General features: G+C 46.5%; 1 protein-coding gene and 1 long non-coding RNA gene across 3 annotated transcripts in view; one reads left to right on the top strand and one right to left on the bottom strand.

Annotated features, from left to right (window-relative positions):
• Positions 1–20,587, bottom strand: part of LOC137541570 (corticotropin-releasing factor receptor 1) — a 366,548-nt gene that overhangs the window by 209,556 nt on the left and 136,405 nt on the right. Inside the window, exon 1 of one of the 2 annotated variants that reach the window (XM_068262940.1) lies at positions 6,284–6,409. The exons of the other annotated variant lie outside the window; for it this stretch is intronic. The gene's annotated coding sequence lies outside the window, so the exon portion shown is untranslated. Of the gene's footprint in view, positions 1–6,283; positions 6,410–20,587 lie in introns of those variants that run through there. 2 annotated transcript variants of the gene reach the window in all.
• Positions 6,584–20,587, top strand: part of LOC137541573 (uncharacterized) — a 656,441-nt gene continuing 642,437 nt past the window's right edge. The window contains exon 1 of the long non-coding RNA XR_011025221.1: positions 6,584–6,720. This is a non-coding gene — a long non-coding RNA (uncharacterized lncRNA). The remainder of the gene's footprint in view (positions 6,721–20,587) is intronic.

Here is a 20,587-nt window from a genome sequence, read left to right as displayed (position 1 = left end):
GTAGGCTCGGTAAGGCAACCGTTTAGCAAGCGTTCGCGTTCTCTTTTCGTTTTTGTGTTACATTGGTTAGTTAGGGTTGGCGTGCTTTGTCTCTGTTGCGCTTTTCGTGCGGAGACTGTGCCATTAGCGTGCTTTGTCGCTGTAGCGCTTTTCGCGCGGCAACCGTGCTTAGCGAGTGCGTTTGTTTTTTTTTCCTTGGCGTTCTGGTCATTGTTATTTGCTGTGTCTTTCTTGCTACAATTGTGCTCTGTCTTACTCGGTCTTGTGTCACTATTGGCAATCGCCACTCTTGCGATTGTGTTCCCACTTCGTTTTCGCTGTTGTGTGTTCACCGTCGCCAGGTGGCGACTAGATTGGTGGACACACATACATTCTTTCTCTGTGCTCACTTTCTCTCTACAGGTGCATTGCACCAAAGCTGGGTTCTGTCGTTTTATATGCTTGTGGAGGACTTCCGCAGTGTCAGCGCACATCTTGTGCGCTGACCTCGGAAATAATTCCCCAATCGTTACAAATATCTGTAGTATTGCCAATATTCAACTAGCAGCTTCGCCCAGGGGCCAAATTTCTGCGTGTCCTTTTTCAGTGTGCCCCTGAGCAACCCTACCGGTCTGTGAAGCTCAGAAGAATCCATGCTGAAGCAGCCAATGGGGGTGGCAGCGGCTATGTGACCACTGCTGTTTAGTTATAAATAATGGTATTTGTAAACATTGGAGTAGGGATAGCCCCGAGCCAAGACACTACTGCATCTGCATGGAGTTTCTATGTTCTCTTTGGCCTGGTGCACACCAAAAACCGCAAGCAGATCCGCAAAACGCGAGCGTTTTTTCTTCTTATTTTGAAGCGTTTAGCTAGCGTTTTGCGATTTTGTGCTGCGGTTTTTGGTACAGCAGATTACAGATATTGTTACAGTAAAGCTGTTACTGAACAGCTTCTGTAACAAAAACGCCTGGCAAACCGCTCTGAGCTGCCGTTTTTCAGAGCGGTTTGCGTTTTTCCTATACTTTACAATAAGGCAGAAACGCATCCGCAGTCCAAAATCTGCAGCAGCCCGGGAGTATGCGTTTCTGCAAAACGCCTCCCGCTCTGGTGTGCACCACCCCATTGAAATACATTACCTAAGCGTTTTCACATCCGCAATCAGATCTGAAACCGCGACCGAACCGCTCTGGTGTGCACTAGGCCTCTCAGTGGTTTTCCTGCTACATCCCAAAAACATAGATAGTTAAATTGTCCAGGCTCCCCTCTGATGCAACGCACTGCCCTGTGTTCATGGCTCTGATTGGAGCAACTTAAACAGAAGCTGAAGCATGCTCTCTCCCAGTTTATGGGCCCCAGACTGTGTATATCAGCCGTGGCTGGGGGCATTCTGGGTATGCATACTTCAGAAGTCCCACTCATGCAAGAGCACAGAGTGGGACAGAGCATGGACCACACTCTTGGCTTCTGTTCATCTGACCAGAGCCAGAGCTATAAAAGGGGGCAGAGAGGCACAACGGACGGGAGACCAGCCAAACCGGGGTACCTGAAGGTATCAGCACCCCATAATACACACATTGTCTTATGTAGTGTGTCAACTCTGAGGTCAGTTCTAGCGTAGTTTAATGTTATTAGAATTCACCTTTCCAATCTCTAAGCAGCTAAGAATTCCCAAAATGCATAGTAACAACAAATTTTTACAAAGCAGGATTCCTCAAGAGCCGCCCCCACTGTCTGGAACGCCCTTCCACCACCCATCAGACTTGCTCCCTCTTTCAACACATTCAAGCAAGCCCTCAAACCCACCTCTTTATGATGGCCTATTCACCTCTAACCACACAGTAACTCTCTACTGAATATTTCACAGCCCCGCCTAGTGTTTCCACCCCACCCTTCAGATTGTAAGCCTCTGGCAGGGTCCTCCACTCCCTAGTGTAATCTACAGGATCATGTGCTCCTGTCCTATGACAGCATTTACTTGTATTACTGGGCCTACCTAACCAGCCCATATCGCATGATCATGTATTTTGTACAATTTGCATGTATTACTTTGTTCTATGTTGTATAATCTTGTTATGTCTGTCATCCTCTATCATTGTATATATTTATTGTCCAGCGTTGCGTAATATGTTGGCGCTTTATAAATACAATAAATAATAATAATAATCACTATCAAACGTAGTCCATGTTCAATGTAGGCGCAGCGTCATGTACATGTTTCCAGACACCAGCAATATTGAAAAAAACAAAAAACACAACTCTATGTTATGCTTACATTGTTGAGTTGATAATTTTTTGTAGCAATAAAAAACCCAAAACAAAACAAAAAGCAGCTGACAATTTACAGCATTCTATTAACACAATAAGTTTATAACATTTTAGTTGGAGCACAATGGGCAGGATGAATGACCAGGTTCAAAAACAAACAGATGGAATGTTAACATTCACATGTTCTTGATCATCGCAAAAATCTTCATTAAAATCTGACATCCACAGTACAGTCTTAATGCCATCTCCTAACATTACAACATCATCCTTTAAAGGGGATATTTCCTCTGTATCCCGCTAAATGACCCCTGTGCACAGCTGGTGCAGCCTAATTAACTTAACCAATGAGATCCCAGGAGTGCTGACACTAGTTAAATTCCTTAGCTGAAAATGATAAATCACCAGCTTACAGACATAGGGATTTATTGGACTGGCCATTTATAGGCAATCTTAAAATGCTTAACAACGTTAAAGAGGCACCGCAGCGACATATATTAGAAGACAGTAAATTATTCAGGATACACACTTTTACTCTAACTATCTGCGTTAGCATCAAAAACACTCCATATGTATATATAGCTGTATACTGGTATGTGAAGTCAAAGCCTAAGCTGTTTAGATATGCAGACTTCTCCAAGCAGAGCATTCTGAGAGACGAGGTATTATTTCTCCTGGCTTTGGAAACATCAGTAAGGCCCAGTGCACACCAAAACCGCTAGCAGATCCACAAAACGCTAGAGGTTTTTGGAGCTGATTTCAGAGCGATTCTAGGCATGTTTAGAGACGTTTTCTAAACATACCTAGCGGTTTTGGGTGCGTTTTTGTGTAGCAGATTACAAATATTGTTACAGTAAAAGCTGTTACTGAACAGCTTCTGTAACAAAAATGCCTGGAAAACCGCTCTGATGTAGCGTTTTTTCAGAGCGGTTTGCGTTTTTCATATTCTTTACATTGAGGCAGAAACGCTTCTGCAAACCGCAAACGTGCAGCAGGAGGCACGTTTGCGGTTTGCTACAAACCTCAAACCGCCGGTGTGCACCAGCCCATTGAAATACATTAGCCAAGCGTTTTCACAGGAGGATGCGGCCGGCCGATCGCATCCAAAACCGCTCGGTGTGCACCAGCCCATTGAAATACATTAGCCAAGCGTTTTCACAGGCGGATGCGGCCGGCGGATCGCATCCAAAACCGCTCGGTGTGCACTGGGCCCTAGGCCTCTTTCACAGTGGGACGGTGCGTTTGATGTGACGTTAAGGTCGCATAACGTGCCCCTAATGCAACGCATTGAAAGACTATAACTTGGACGTTATAGTGCATTCTTTAGCCCTGCGTTTGGTGCGCCGTTTTCGGCGCACAGTGATGGAACGAAAACGGCGCATGTGTAACATAAAAAAAAAACATTACCGAGCATGTGCAACACACACAACGCAGAAGATTTATTGCTAAACGCACAGCATGCAGCACTTTCTAAATATTGCTACACGTTACACACAACATGTGCACTGTGAATGTTGCACAGACTTAATATTGCTGTGCGTTGGTCTAAGTTAAAACATTTTCTAACGTGTGACTTTAACATCGCACTGTGAAAGAGGCCTAAGGGCTGGAACCCACTAGAGCGATTTTATGAGCGTTAGGGAGCGATTCAAACCGCTAGCGATTTCCCTAAACGCTCAGCTACTGTTAATGAATGGGCCATATTCCACTGGAGCGATTGCGATTACCAAATTGCAAAACGCAGGACATGCAGCATTTTTGGCATTTAGCGTTAGCGTTTCTGCAATGTAAAGTATATAATCACTGGCGTAATCGCTCATCAAAACCTGCACGGAGCGATTTTGCTAGCGTTTTCAAGTTACTGCACACTGTAACAAAATTAAAATTAATTGAAAGGACCAATCAGAATTAAAGCGCTAATCGCTACACAACCACAGGCAAATTGAATACACTTTTTAACATCGCTCCTGAAAACGCTCATGAAATCACTTACAAACTGCTCATACAAAACGCTAGCGATTGCGATTAGCAATAGCGTTTTGTAGTGGGTTCCAGGCCTAAACAAACATTCCGCAGGGCTGCACATGACAGCACGAAAAATGTCACCACCTGTGATAAATGTCAGAATGTAAATCAAGGTAAGGTAAGATTTTATAATGGGCAAACACTGACTTAAAGGGGCACTACAGCGAAAAATGTTACAATTTAAAATATGTGCCAACATAAACAAATAAGAAGTATGTTTTGTTTTTTCAGGGTAAAATGAACCATAAGTTACTTTTCTCCTATGTTGCGGTCACTTACCGTAGGTAGTAGAAATCTGACAGAAGCGACAGGTTTTGGACTAGTCCATCTCTTCATGAAGGGATTCTCAGAGATGTATTTATTTTCAAAAGCACTTAGTGAATGGCAGTTGGTCTGTCCAACTACCAAAAAAACTGTGTAGAGAACAGGGAAGCCGGCCAGCATCATTGTTTAAAACCTTTTTGGGGAATATCTTTATAAAGAATAAAATCCTTGCTGAGAATCCCCCATGAAGAGATGAGCTAGTCCAAAACCTGTCACTTCAGTCAGATTTCTACTACCTACTGTAAGTGACAGCAGCATAGGAGAAAAGTAATTTATGGCTCATTTCACTCTGGGAAAAAGTACTTCTTATTTGTCTAGGTTTGCACATATTTTAAATTTTGCAATTGTTCGCCATAGTGCCCCTTTAATAATTTATAAATGAATACTGTATTGAAAAAATTATTAACTTTTTATTAAGTTATTTTCACTGCAGTTCTTCTTTATAGTGATGCTGGAAAGCAAAAAAAAAAAGTGCCCTGGTGGGTACTTACATCAGGAGGGGATAGCCTCTGGATCCTAAAGAGGCTTCCCACTTCCTCCTCAAAAGACTGGTACCCCGGTAAGTCTGCTTGTTGCCGCTGCATGCAGGCCCAGTAGTGGCTTTCCACTGGACCCATTCAGGCTTGCCAGTTTCCACCGGAGCCTGAGCAGAAATCCGCTAGTGCTACCGCGCAGGCAGGCCAATGTAAATATTATTGTGGCTGCTTGTTCTGGGGTAAATGGTGGTTGTAGGAATCCCTGGGTAAGTATAAATGCTTTTGTTTTGTGTCAGGTTTCCTTTAAGAGCTTATAGCTGGAACATTCTGCCTCCAGCAATACAGGTTATGAAAGGGGCCTCTAGTTGTATGTCCCTATCATGCACTACAAGCTCCAGTTTAGGCATCCACTTCCTCCCCTCCTGCTTCCATCACCCACTTACACACCACTGGACCTGAACTCTTGCACAGGACAGAAGGAGAGCCTATAGAAATGCACCCTGGAGAGAGTTTAGCCTGTCTAATTCTTCTCATCGGTGTCTAATCACAAGTTGTAATTTGATCTCTCAGCTGATACACACGGCAGATAAGCTCATTTGAAAGCACAGGATGTTAAAGCGGAACTGTGAATTCCCTGAAAACAAACAGCTTCCCTTACCTGGGGCTTCCCAAGCCCCCCGCAGCCATCCTGTCCTGCGCTGGTCCTGTACGATCTTCCATTCTCCCGCTGCAGTGCAACTTCGTTACTGTCGACTTAGAAGTCGCCAGCAACTGCGCCTGCGTGGGCCAGGCTACGCACAGCTTTCTTTGTGTTCCAGCTGCAATAGCGGCCCTGCAATATGCGCAGGATGTTATAGTGGGCGGGAATGCGAACAAAGCTACGCATAGCCACAGGCGCAGTTGCCGTAAGTCGATGGTAACGAAGCTGCACCGCGGCCGGAGAGTGGAAGATTGTGCCGGACTAGCGCAGGACAGGACAGCTGCTGGGGGTTTGGAAAGCCCCAGGTAAGTGAAAAAAAAGTTTACAGTTCCGCTTTAACAATGTGTCTGCTTCCATGAAAGCAGGAAGTAGAAACAGTGCAGCTTTATTGCAGGATTTGCATCAGCTGTAAAAGAGGAATGTTTTTCTTTCTAGGCTATTATGCTGTTGCGTATCTTTAGAGTAGAAAGGAAGTTCTGAGTTCAGGTCCACTTTTTAAATCAGTGCCAAATACCTTTATTTTGCCATCTCCTACAACAGTCCCATGACGTGAGCAGAAACCCTACAGCGCAGGGAGACATTGGGGGAGGATGACATCACGGGCTCTGCAGCTATACTACAAAACGGAGGCACTTGACAACAATACTAAGTAATAATACAATGTTTTGTCAGACGGGAAATAATAAGAGTAGACTCCTCCCCCTCCATGTCCGCAGTAGAGGAGCCAGCCGCACCTGTAATTGCTGATGAGACGTCACGTGACGCGGCTGCGCCTGTCGAGGTACCGCACCTGTGATTGCTGATGAGACGTCACGTGACGCGGCTGTTCCCCTCAGCGGCTCTCAGTTTCGCGCCCAGCGGAGCGGACCACGTGACGGTCCCTCATGCGTCGTCCTGTCAGCGCGGAGACTTCCAGCTGCTTCTGCAGTCAGCGGTGAAAATGTATTTCCAGTATGTAATCCTGTTTTGGTTTACGTGCACGTTTATGTAATTGAATGCTTGGTTCACGCATATAGCTGCACATGTCCAGTCCTGTCAGGTTTGCATCCGTTTTACCTGACAGGATTGGAGCTGTACACTTTTTAGGTGTGAACTCTGCCATAGAAACATATTCACAACTGAGGCAAACCGTCAAAAACTGACAGGACAACTTATGTGAACTAGGAAATATCAGGCAAAATAATCAAACAAACAAACAAAAACAGATGTACTTACCTGGGGCTTCCCACCAACCCTGGAAGCTTCTGTGTTCCTTGCTGCAGCCCCACTCTCAGCGAGTCACCCGGGGTCCCCGGTGAGGTTGGTGGCTACTGCGCATTTGTGTTCACGCACTTGTCACTGGGAGCGTTCCGTTCTAGGCAGTTGTAATACGTTGACAGAGGAGCTGCGGCCAGGAACACACAAGCTTCCAGGCGCTGTAGGAAGTCTCAGGTAAATCTGTCTGTTGACCCCCCCCCCCAACCACCCTTATATTTCATTTAGGGCTCGATCACACTGTAGGAGGTTTCGTTTCTTTTTTAGGCAGGCGAATTGTAAAATCACCCACCAAACGCTTGTGTAATGAACGTCCTATGAGAAGGTTCATATTTGCGCGGGTTGTGCGGTCTGCAAAGCGGCGCTTGGGCCGGTTTCGGGGCGATTGCGCCTTAATGGAAAGTATAGGAGAAATGCAAAACACTCTCAAAATTGCTTTGGGTAGCGATTGCATTTATTCTTTTCCGGGTCAAAGAGTTCACTTCCTGACTTGCTTCAGGGAGTGAATGAAAATAAAGCTCAGGAAAAGCACTTAGAAAAGTGCTTTAAACAAAAACGCTTAGCACACCCAAGCGCCAGGAAAGTAAAAAAAAAATTGCCTCACAAAAAGGCCAACGTGGATGGAGCGCAATGTGAATGAGGCCTTAAAGTGTACCTGAGACTTAGGGTAAAAGCAGTTTTTGTTCATACCTGTTTTCCGCGCGCGCGCATTTTTCTGCACACCAAGTGTGTTTCTATGCAGGAACACTTTTTTCACAGCAGCTGATGTAATTGATGGAGAAAACTGCATGCGGGAACAATGCATAAAAGAATTTGGGAAACATGCGTAATTACATAGTAAACATGCGGAAACCATGCGGAAAAAAAGTTGCATAAAAAAACTTGTCAAAAAAAAAAAAAATTAAAGTCCACCAAACACAGCACTCAAGGCTCCAGACTCCATTTAAAGGACTTACGAGGCGAAATTACTAAAAAAAGTTAATCACTTGCCTCACCTTTTAAGGGACGGAGGACGATGTCCGCGCCCTCCGTGCCGATCCGCCGGGTCCCCCCGTTCATTAGCTCCCCTGGGCCGGCTGCCGACTCCACGGCCCGGGTCGGGCTCTTTTGCCTCTCCTAAAATTGCCGCTTCCTCTGGCCGCGGCTGCGCAATCCGCCTGGCCGCAAGTGCGGCTGTGCAGCTCTAGGGCCAACCCCCCGATCCACGCTACGTAGCGTGGATGGGGGGTTGGCCCTAGTGCTGCGCAGCCGCACTTGCGGCCAGGCGGACTGCGCAGCCGCGGCCAGAGGAAGCGGCCATTTTACTAGAGGCAAGAGAGCCCGACCCGGGCCGTGGGGTCGGCAGCCGGCCGGGGGGCTAATGAGCGGGGGGACCCGTGCCTTAAAAGGTGAGGCAGGTGATTAACATTTTTTTTAGTAATTTCGCCTCGTAAGTCCTTTAAGTCAATGGGAAGCGAAATATATCACCAAGTACTAGTAGGTGATAAAAAATTTGGTAGTTAAAGGAATACTATCAAACTTCATCAATTTCTGGCAGTAGCATAAATCAAAATTCCATCAACAGTCTGATCAAACACAGCATATCTTTTTGCTGTGCAGTGTCTTATTTTATTATTTATTTTACCTTATAGATTACGTCCCCTGAGAAACTGATGTCGACGGGGAATGGGGCAGCTCATTATGTGAGAGGGAATTCCTATATTACAGTGTAGCAGTGCCTATCCTACTTTCCCCACATCATAGCGCATTATTCAGCGCATGACCCGCCGAAGTAGCCTGCTATGAGGAGCGAGAGACAAGACGACCGCTCTCGCTCCTACTCTGCCCAGCCAATCCGCCCCAGGAGGCTTCCGTGTGTCGGGCTGCCACCGCATCATCATTGCTGTTTGCTACACAATGGCAAACACATTAGCTAGAGGAGGGCGCGTCATGATCCTTCCTCCCCTTCCGCTCCTGCTTCCTATGCTTTCAGGAGCAATGACGCGCCCTCCTCTAGCTAATGTGTTTGCCATTGTGTAGCAAACAGCAATGATGATGCGGTGGCAGCCCGACACACGGAAGCCTCCTGGGGCGGATTGGCTGGGCAGAGTAGGAGCGAGAGCGGTCGTCTTGTCTCTCGCTCCTCATAGCAGGCTACTTCGGCGGGTCATGCGCTGAATAATGCGCTATGATGTGGGGAAAGTAGGATAGGCACTGCTACACTGTAATATAGGAATTCCCTCTCACATAATGAGCTGCCCCATTCCCCGTCGACATCAGTTTCTCAGGGGACGCAATCTATAAGGTAAAATAAATAAAATAAGACACTGCACAGCAAAAAGATATGCTGTGTTTGATCAGACTGTTGATGGAATTTTGATTTATGCTACTGCCAGAAATTGATGAAGTTTGATAGTATTCCTTTAAGTCAGAAATAAGGCGCCTCTTTTTTTTTTTTTTATTTTTTTTTTTGTGAATTTGGGTTTTTTTGCGGAAACTACCGACTTTTGCGGACTTTTACTGCATTTTTTACGCATGTGGGTAATTAATGCATAACATTTTACGCATGCGGTAAATTTCATGCGTAAACATTTGTGAATGTCAAGATGGGTTTTTTTCAGTCGGGAATTTACCGCAAGTGCATTTCCCCATGCGGAAAATCATTGAAAATAGATCCCTTTGGCTAACTTTTGCATAGCAAGGGCTTGGCTTAGTAATTGTAAGGTTGGCAAAAAAATGTATGCATCTATGTATATACATACACATACTTTGTATAGCCTGTTTTATTCTTGCGCCGTTTTCCAGTGTGATTTGTGTGTTATTTCAAAGTGTTAGTTTAGTCATTTGTACAGCGGTTTGATTTTTTTTAACATCTTACCCAGGTTGTAAAATCAATGCAAAATTGCTTTTGTACTGCAATTTAAGAGAGATTTTGCAGCTATCCTATGCTTAATACTGGAGCAAAAACACTGAAAATGTTTCAGGACCTGCAATTGCGGTTTGGGGAAATAGCAATCGTTCCTGTTGATTTACCTCCATTTACTTTCATTAGCCTACATATTTTCAAAGTGCGTCAGAAGCGGCTCCTGTGGGCTCCATGCCTGAGGCTGCATTTCCACTTGTGTGGTGCAAATCGCCGCTGTAAAAATTTGCATGCGGATGCGAAATTTCGCATTTGGGTCCATGCAAATTTTCATTAGAATCTTCATGCGAATTTGCAATGGACGACGATGCATGCGAATTTAACCATGGCAGTGCTAGTATGCTTTTCCATTGTTTCTATGCGAATTTGCATGAAAATTCACATGAAAATTCACATACTCAAACCTCATGCGAATTTCCTATTAAATACATTGTATGCGATTCGCATAGCGGTATGCGAATTCTGATGGCTCTGCCATGCGATTTTTTTTTTTTTATTTTTTTTATTTTTTTTTTTTCTGCACAGAAAAAACGCAAAGGAATCCTGACAAGTGGAAACAGTCCCATTCACTTGTATTGCTATGCGAATTTGCATGCGAAAAACGCATGCAAATTCGTGATAGTGGAAATGGGCCCTGATAGTTTCAGGATACAGTACAATGAAAACCATTTCCAATAGTGATGTGCTATGGATTCCACTCCCGGTGGGACGTTGCGTTTGATGCAACGTTAAGGTCGCACAACGTGCCTCTAACGCAACGCATGTTAGTTTTGAAGTTGGACGTTATATTGAACTGCGTTAATTGTCTCTTGATGCGCCATTTTCGTGGCATACTGATAGAACGAAAATGGCTCATGCGTCACATTTAAAAAAAAAAAAAAAAAATCAAAAACATTACTGAGCATGTGCAAACAGTCCAACGTAGCTAATAACGTGATAACGCACAGCATGCAGCACTTTCTAAATGTTGCTACACGTTACACACAACACAACGTGAGCACTGTGAATGTCGCACATACTATGTATTGCTGTGTGTTAGTCTGCGTTATTCCTTTTTATAACGTGCGACTTTAACGTCGCACTGTGAAAGCAGCCTAAATCAATGCTGGAGGTGTATCCATGGTACATCCTTGTTTCTAGCTTGAACAATCTTCATGTTAATGCATGTTGGGTCAGTTAGCCATACAATAGTATTTCATCTGGAGATAATTCCTTACTTATTGACTGCAGGCATTTTACACTGTGATCCAGAGCTTTAATAAACAGCGCAGGGAAAATTTACATTAGATAGAAAACACTAAGTAACCCAGAAAACCATTTCTCTTTATTGTCTAATAAGCTCCTAGTCACTTGCATAGGTGGCCTTGTAGGAAATTACAAGTGCAATTTGATCAACTGGTTCCACAAGTGCCATCAATAAATCAATGTATTCCAACTGCAGGCATTAAATGCGCTTTGTCTTTCTTAACATTAGAGGTCAGCTTGGATTCCGACTTTCCATTTACCGTATATTTCTACTGACTTGAAACTGTGGTAGTCAAGCTTAGCAGCTGCTGGTTAATAAGCTGGAAGTTGGTTAATTAACCAGTCGCTAGTGGAATTAATTGGCACAGTTTCAAGTTAGTGGAAAATTGCATGTAAAGTGTGAATTCAAAATTACCCCAGTTTCCTTGTGAGTGAGCCAAGTCTAGCCTATATATAGGATAAGCAGTATTTCTCCCTTCACAAGCTTAACAATCACATTGCTTGGTTTGTCTTTATTTTGCTGATGCAAATACACAAAGGTGTTTTCTCATGCTATCACCATAGCAACAAAGTAATAAATGCTTCCTGTAATGTGTAGATACAGAGTGTTTAATCACTTTGCGTGCAAGTGATTGATGTGATCTTATAAATTATTTTTTTAATAGCAATGTTCTTAAAAAGTGCAGTGCAATAAAAAAAATCCTGTATGGTACGATTTGAGTATGTTGAAATCTCATGATAGTTTGTGTGAATACATTTGTCACGGACGGTTGCGGGGCCGCAGGCGCGTCCTGGAACCGCCCGTGAAGAAAAAGCGATCGCACTCGATTCCCTGCATCGATTGAGCTTCAAATCGATACAATCTGGGTTGAGTGTGTAGGGGCAGCTGAAGTCCTTTTCTTAGCAGAGAGAGAGCACCATCCTAAAGGCTGGATGGCTCTTTTGATATGCTAATGAGCCTGAGCCTAATCTGCCCCGGAGAGTCCCTGGCTTCAAGCTGTGCTGATGGCCCATCCATCAGGTATAAGGTGACAAGCACCATGACAGAACCAATCTAGAGTGAGGAAACTCAGACACTCCGACTCCTTTTCCCAGCAGGGAGCCGACATGTGGCTTGCTGCTGCCAACTTCAAAGAGCCTTTGCCTGGGAATGACCTGGTATAAATCCCAGGGGTCTCTCATATTCCATAAACTGCTATATGTATCATATTTTCTGTGTTGCCAGGCTGGCAGACCCTCCAAACAGAGCAGGCTTGACCCTATCTGGCGCTGGTTCTGAAGGAATTTCAGACCATCCTGAGGGAAAGACTGCCAGTTAGGCAGTTCGGAAGTGCCCTGCTGATACCACAAGGGTCCCACCCCTCATGTTTGGTATCAGGCTGCTGGGTACATCGAGGCAGACCTGAAAATATTAATAAATCTGCCCTGACCTGTACGGTTCTGTGAGATAGAGCACATATATGGTTAAGGCATGATTTCTGGCCCCAGGACAAGGGGAGGACTCATCTCATGTTCTAAGGGGGGGTGTGGGCCCGCCCTCACTCCCTCCTACTGAATCAGGGGCATAAGAATGGCAGAGGACCCAAACTCAGTGTCCTCCACACTGAAACATCTTGAACTCATCAGGTGCCAGCTTGAGGATATGCTGGCATCCACCTGGTCTGAACTCAGATTGAAACCCAGAACTCTGATTTTCCCACAAAAAGGACATCTTTCCAGGAACTAAGTATTTTTCTCCCTTCTTTTATTTTTTTTATACTGGCTATTACCGTTTTAATAATTGTGATTTTAATAATTGTCTGTATATATTAATTATTTATATTGCGTGAATAAACGACTTTCTCCAAGTCATTCACTGTCCGCTACCCTGCTTATCAGCACACACAGAACTGATCCCGGGTCTCTGAAGATACGCTACTGTTTGTTTGTTGTTGGCTAGACAGAATACCGTGTGTTTAACCGTTTTATTCGCAGGACTAGTCAGTCAGTTAGTGGGCTCCACGGTCCCATGGTAACCGCGGTGGTGGCAGTTTACTCTGAACCAGTGGGTGAAGTTGTAATCACCCGTGTCTCACAGGCTCCCTTCCGAGTTGTCTGCGGCTAATTCTTAACGGTTCCTGCGCATTGACTGCGACCAGAGTTCGCACGATCTGTGCGCTGGCACCGTTTAGAAGGCTAAGTGCGGTCAGCCACTAGGGCTCCTGTGACAGTGTTAGGCAGCGGTTGGGATCTGTGTTGTGCTGAAAGTATCTAAGATAGCGCTAGCGCTATCAAGAAACGAACTAATTCGTTGGTGTAGCTGGAAGGCAATATATTTTTTTATATATACAGAGAGACTGTGTAGCCAGTACCCCTCCCCAAAAGTTTTATTTTATTTGGCATGGAAATGTCCGGGAATTACCAGAACATGTGCCTGTCGGACCTGCAAAATCTTTGCCAAGCGAGAGGCATTGACGTCGGCCGCAGGAAACAGGACCTGATAACAGACTTGTCCAGATGGGATACCCAGCAACTGCAGGAGCCGGGAGTGTCCGCTGAGGTGGATACCAGCCCATCTGACAATCGAGGGGAACCAGAGGCTGAAGATCCTAGGCGTACAGAGGTTGAGCATCCTGCGGGCCCTGTTGCAACAGTTACGCCAGAGACTGTCAGTATGGACCCCAATCTCAGAGTTTCTGAAAGTACTCGCCTGGAACCGGCCAGTACTGGACTGTCCATGGGTGCTGACCCGGTAATGCAGCAGGCATTACAAAAGCTGATGGAGACTGACCTGGACAAGTACCTGCAGTACATGCGTGAGGAGCGCCAATCTGCAGAACGCAAAGCTGCTGCTGCTGCTGCTGAACGCCACGCGGAGAGGGATGCCGCAGAGGCGCGGGAGAGACGACAGCATGAGCTCAACATGGCAAAGGTTCAACAGGCCAGCCGGAGTTCACCGCCCAGCCTCCCTGCTGAAGGAGCTGCACCACCCGTAAGTGCAAAATTTAAATTTGCTAATATTGAAAAAGACACAGACATTGACTTGTTTTTGCGGTCTTTTGAAAAAGCGTGCCGTCAGTATCGTCTGTCCCAAGACCAGTGGGCCAGACATCTGACACCTTTGCTGCGCTACAAAGCGCTTGATGCCTTCGCAGAATTGCCTGCGGAGAAGGATAATGATTATGCTGCTATAAAGGACGCTATCATTACTAAGTACCAGCTGACGCCAGAAGCCTATCGGAAAAAGTTCAGGGCCTGGCAGAAAAAGTCTTCTGATTCGTACCGAGATGTGGTCAGCAGCTTGCTCACCACACTCCGCCAGTGGACACTAGGCCTCACCAAAGGGTCTTATGATGTCCTGGAGGACTTGATAGTCCTCGAACAATTTCTGAACATTTGCTCTGCTGATGTACGACAGTTTGTGTTAGAACGCAGGCCGGCTTCAGCCACTGTCGCTGCAGACCTTGCTGATACTTTTGCAACTACCCGGGTGGCTGATACCCGCAGAACTGTCCCATCCAGCTGGAGAGGAGGTCAGTCCAATACCTCGGCAGACTCTCCTGCCCCTGTGAGCCGTCCGCCACAGAGGCCACCCAGCGCAGCTGCTGCACCCAGGCCTGCAGCGCCTGGAGAGGTCACCTGTCACTACTGCCGCCAGCCCGGACACATGAAATTCGACTGTCCGGAGCGGAGACAGACACCACCCGCACCTGGATCATCTGCATCACCTGTACCTCACCCACAGCAGAGGCAACCCGCCAGCGAACCACAGCCTGGATCATCAGATTTTGTCCTGTTTGCCCGCGGAAAAGAAATCCGCGACCGAACCGACCAGCAGCAACTTGTTAGAGTGAACGGCAAAGTTGTCACCGGATTCCGAGACACCGGAGCTGACATCACGTTAGTTCACTCACACCTTGTGCCAAAGGAGAGCATCAGCTCCAGCCGATCCCTTGCCCTTACTGGAGTAGAGGGCACCCTTTTTCACATAGCCCACGTGACAGTGAAGCTGGATTGGGGAGTGGGAGGAATCCAAGAAAGGGTTGTTGGGGTTATGAAGGATCTCCCAGTCCCTGTGTTGCTGGGGACTGATTTGGGCAAGCTTGTGTCCTACTATGAACCTGCCACGACCGCCTTGTCGCTCACGGAAGGAGACGGACTCTCCACCCACCACCAGGTACTTTATACACTTGGGGGAGCACCAGGGGGAAGTGGGTTGAATGTGCCCAGTTCAAGGGTACCAGGTTCAATAGTGCCTGCTTGAAAGGCACCTGAGTTTGATGTACAGACTGTCTGTTGTGATGATGCTGTAACTGTACCTGAGTTTACTGTACAACCTGTCTGTAATGAAAAAATGTCTATACCTGTCAATGTCATTACTGCATTCAAGTAGTAAAGTAGTAAACATGGCTGTTGCAATTTGAAAAAGGGCTATGCCCGAAACAACGTTTGTCATTGTTAAGCCACAATGGTGATGCAATAAAAGAGCTTTTCCTGATGCTTGGAGTGGTGCCGACCTCTTTACTACTTGAATGCTTTGAGCACCTCAGTGGACGCAGAGGTGAAGGTCGAGGCACACTCATCTTCTTTCTGGTGTGGAGCTCCTCCTGACTACAGAGTGTATAATGTCATTACTGCATGCAATGATGATTTGAGTAATGTCCGTCTGTGCCATTCTGACAGTGTACCTGTGCTAGCAGTACCGCGCAGCTGCACTGCTCAGAACCCGAGCTCAGAACAGGTGGAGGGGGTTCCGGCCTCCTCCCCCTCCTCTGACCGCAGGGATGAGACCTTTCAGCCGCTGGCCTCGTGTGACATGAGCCAGTTGGCTGAAACTGACAGCGCCGTATTCTCAGCCGCACTACAACGTGACCCAAGCCTGGAGGTGCTCAGGCAGCAAGCCGCTGAGCCCCTCGCAGACGGGGCCGCTTTCAAGGTGTACTGGGAAGGTGGGAGACTGTACAGTGAGTCTGTACAGCCCCCTACAGGTAGATCCCACGCGAATACCAAATGGCTTGTGGTCCCGAGTGCGTTCAGGGGACATGTGCTGAAATCCGCACATGGTAATCCTCTGACAGGGCACTCGGGTGTCCGCAAGACACTTGCCGGTATTCGGAACCAGTTTTATTGGCCCCGGATGAACAGGGATGTAGCAAACTACTGCAGGGCATGTGCCGTCTGTCAGGAGCTGGGAAGGTCCAGGGATTCCCGCGGGGTTCCCTTAGGTCCACAGCCACTTAGCAGGGGAACCCTGCGTGGGCTGGCTGTTGACCTAACCAACCCACTGCCCGTTGTCAGCAGTCCCGGCAGACACCACGTCCGACTGCAGTGACGCAAACGCCCTGTCCAGAACGGTCCATGTCGGGTCAACCCTGAGGGTAGCAGACCGCGACCGGTCCAGGGGAACCGAGCCACAGGCTCCAATAGGTTTTCCCGCCGTACCGGCAACTCGAGGCCCGTCAGCCAGGTTAGCGGCGCCGCCACACATCTTGCGGATGTGTGGCTAAGCCGCAGACAAGGGGGAGGGCTGTCACGGACGGTTGCGGGGCCGCAGGCGCGTCCTGGAACCGCCCGTGAAGAGAAAGCGATCGCACTCGATTCCCTGCATCGATTGCGCTTCAAATCGATACAATCTGGGTTGAGTGTATAGGGGCAGCTGAAGTCCTTTTCTTAGCAGAGAGAGAGCACCATCCTAAAGGCTGGATGGCTCTTTTGATATGCTAATGAGCCTGAGCCTAATCTGCCCCGGAGAGTCCCTGGCTTCAAGCTGTGCTGATGGCCCATCCATCAGGTATAAGGTGACAAGCACCATGACAGAACCAATCTAGAGTGAGGAAACTCAGACACTCCGACTCCTTTTCCCAGCAGGGAGCCGACATGTGGCTTGCTGCTGCCAACTTCAAAGAGCCTTTGCCTGGGAATGACCTGGTATAAATCCCAGGGGTCTCTCATATTCCATAAACTGCTATATGTATCATATTTTCTGTGTTGCCAGGCTGGCAGACCCTCCAAACTAACAGAGCAGGCTTGACCCTATCTGGCGCTGGTTCTGAAGGAATTTCAGACCATCCTGAGGGAAAGACTGCCAGTTAGGCAGTTCGGAAGTGCCCTGCTGATACCACAAGGGTCCCACCCCTCATGTTTGGTATCAGGCTGCTGGGTACATCGAGGCAGACCTGAAAATATTAATAAATCTGCCCTGACCTGTACGGTTCTGTGAGATAGAGCCCATATATGGTTAAGGCATGATTTCTGGCCCCAGGACAAGGGGAGGACTCATCTCATGTACTAAGGGGGGGGGGGGTGTGGGCCCGCCCTCCCTCCCTCCTACTAAATCAGGGGCATAAGAATGGCAGAGGAGCCAAACTCGGTGTCCTCCACACTGAAACATCTTGAACTCATCAGGTGCCAGCTTGAGGATATGCTGGCATCCACCTGGTCTGAACTCAGATTGAAACCCAGAACTCTGATTTTCCCACAAAAAGGACATCTTTCCAGGAACTAAGTATTTTTCTCCCTTCTTTTATTTTTTTTATACTGGCTATTACCGTTTTAATAATTGTGATTTTAATAATTGTCTGTATATATTATTTATATTGCGTGAATAAACGACTTTCTCCAAGTCATTCACTGTCCGCTACCCTGCTTATCAGCACACACAGAACTGATCCCGGGTCTCTGAAGATACGCTACTGTTTGTTTGTTGTTGGCTAGACAGAATACCGTGTGTTTAACCGTTTTATTCGCAGGACTAGTCAGTCAGTTAGTGGGCTCCACGGTCCCATGGTAACCGCGGTGGTGGCAGTTTACTCTGAACCAGTGGGTGAAGTTGTAATCACCCGTGTCTCACAGGCTCCCTTCCGAGTTGTCTGCGGCTAATTCTTAACGGTTCCTGCGCATTGACTGCGACCAGAGTTCGCACGATCTGTGCGCTGGCACCGTTTAGAAGGCTAAGTGCGGTCAGCCACTAGGGCTCCTGTGACAACATTAATGCCTCCTTTTTACATGAACAGCTGAAGACTGCATTTTCCTCCTTTTTCCTGTTCCATGCTTGGGCTGGGCACTTGGCTACTAGTGCTTGGCACAGGCAGTGTAGAGGCATCCCCCGCATGGATTCAGATCTGAGCGAGTCCGCAGATGCACTCAGACATGACGGTTCTCTGCTGCCTGGTAACACCTACAGAGCATTGGTAGACATGCTGGTAGAAACACTGCCATTTGGATTTTAATCGTAGCCAGAAGACATTAGGCCTCGATTCATAAACAGCAGTGCGATAACAAAAATCTTGTCGGGAAAATACCTCACTCGGTATTTTCCCGGTCTGTGTGCTAATTCATAAAGATTTCCCCAGCTGCCCTTGGAGGTCTGTAAATTACCGCAGCCCATTGAGCGGTAGAGTAGAGCAGTGTCCCGATTCCCTCTTTGCCCTGCAGAAATGAATCACACAGACGGCTCTCTCACTGATGACTCAGACAGATGAGTCAGACAGTCTTTCCCTGCCTGCAGAAATTACTCACACAGACGGCTCTTTCCACTGATGACTCAGACAGATGAGTCACACAGTCTTTCCCTGCCTGCTGAAATGATTCACACAGAGGGCTCTTTGGCTCGCTCCACAGATGAATCAAACAGACTTTCGGATCTCTGCACTTTGCATTAATCAGAGCTGTCAGAGCTGTCGGTAACTTGTTAAGACCTCACCAGAGGTGTCGGTAACTACCGCCAGGCTTACCGCATGTTGAAGGCTTTATGAATTGACATTTGCTGACAATTTACTGACGTGTTGTCGGTAACTGCAGCCAAGTCGGTAATTTAGCTCCCTGGTCGGTAATGTCAGCTTTTCATGCGGTAACAGCCTTTATGAATTGACATTTTGCTAAGTGGTCGGTAAAGTCTGCTGTTTTCAGCATTACCGCATGAGGTAATTCTTTATGAATCGAGGCCTTAGTGGCTGGAAGATTTCATTTCAAGCATGTAGTGCAGCCTCTTATTTGAAAGAAACCCCAGAGACCTTTTCCATTGAAGATTGCGGTCACTTAGGCCCAGTGCACACCAACACCGCTAGCAGATTCTCAAAACGCTAGCGGTTTTTGGAGCAGATTTCAGAGCGATTCTAGGCATGTTTAGAGACGTTTTCTAAACATGCCTAGCGGTTTTGGCTGCGTTTTTGTGAAGCAGATTACAAATATTGTTACAGTAAAAGCTGTTACTGAACAGCTCCTGTAACAAAAACGCTTGGAAAACCGCTCTGATGTAGTGTTTTCCAGAGTGGTTTGCGTTTTTTCTATATTTTACATTGAGGCAGAAACGCTTCTGCAAACCACAAACGTGCAGCAGGAGGCACGTTTGCGGTTTGCTAAAAACCTCAAACCGCCGCTGTGTACCATCTCATTGAAATACATCATTTTCACAGGCGGATGCGGTTGGCGGATCGCTGCTAAAACACCTCGGTGTGCACTGGGACTTAGGCTGGGTGCACACATACAGAGCGTGTAAGATCGCAATTTTGTCATGTGCGGTTTTTTGTGTGCGTTTTTACCAGCGCTGTGGAGTTGGAGTCGGGGCAATTTTGGGCACCTGGAGTTGGAGCCGTTGATTTCATAAACTGAGGAGTCGGAGTTGGATGATTTTTGTACAAAATCCATAGCCCTGTTAAAGGGGCACTACAGCGAAAAACTGTAAAATTTAAAATATGTGCAAACATATACAAATAAGAAGTACATTTTTTCCAGAGTAAAATGAGCCATAAATTACTTTTCTCCTATGTTGCTGTCACTTACAGTAAGTAGTAGAAATCTGACATTACCGACAGATTTTGGGCTAGTCCATCCCTCCATAGGGGATTCTCAGCAGGGCCTTTATTCTTTATAAATACATACCCTGAAAAATCTTTATACAAAGATGCTGGGAATCCTCTGTGCTTGCTGCACACTATTTTGGCAGTTGGACGGAGCAACTGCCATTCACTAACTGCTTTTAAAAATAAAGAAAACCCTGAGAACCCCCCTATGAGAAGATGGGCTGGTCCAAAACCTGTCGGTAATGTCAGATTTCTACTACCTACTGTAAATGACAGCAACATAGGAGAAAAGTAATTTATGGCTCATTTTACTCAGGAAGAAATGTACTTCTTATTTGTATGTATTTTAAATGTTACAGTTTTTCGCTGTAGTGCCCCTTTAAGTATTAGACTAAGGAGTCGGAGTTGAGGCGTCGGAGCCATTGTGGGTACATGGAGTCGGAGTCGTGGTTTCAGAAACTGAGGAGTCTGAGTTGGAAGATTTTTGTACCGACTCCACAGCCCTGGTTTTTACTGTTAGTTTTTTTCAGCAGAAGCATTTTTTTGTGTGCGTTTTGGCATATGCGTTTTGTATGCCTTTTTCATGCCTTTTCAATTGCATTTTATGCTAATCACTAATGAAACAGGAAGTGAAAAT

The sequence above is a fragment of the Hyperolius riggenbachi genome, chromosome 12 (genome assembly GCF_040937935.1).
Source record: "Hyperolius riggenbachi isolate aHypRig1 chromosome 12, aHypRig1.pri, whole genome shotgun sequence".
NCBI lineage: Eukaryota > Metazoa > Chordata > Amphibia > Anura > Hyperoliidae > Hyperolius > Hyperolius riggenbachi.
This window is presented reverse-complemented; position numbering and strand designations above follow the sequence as displayed.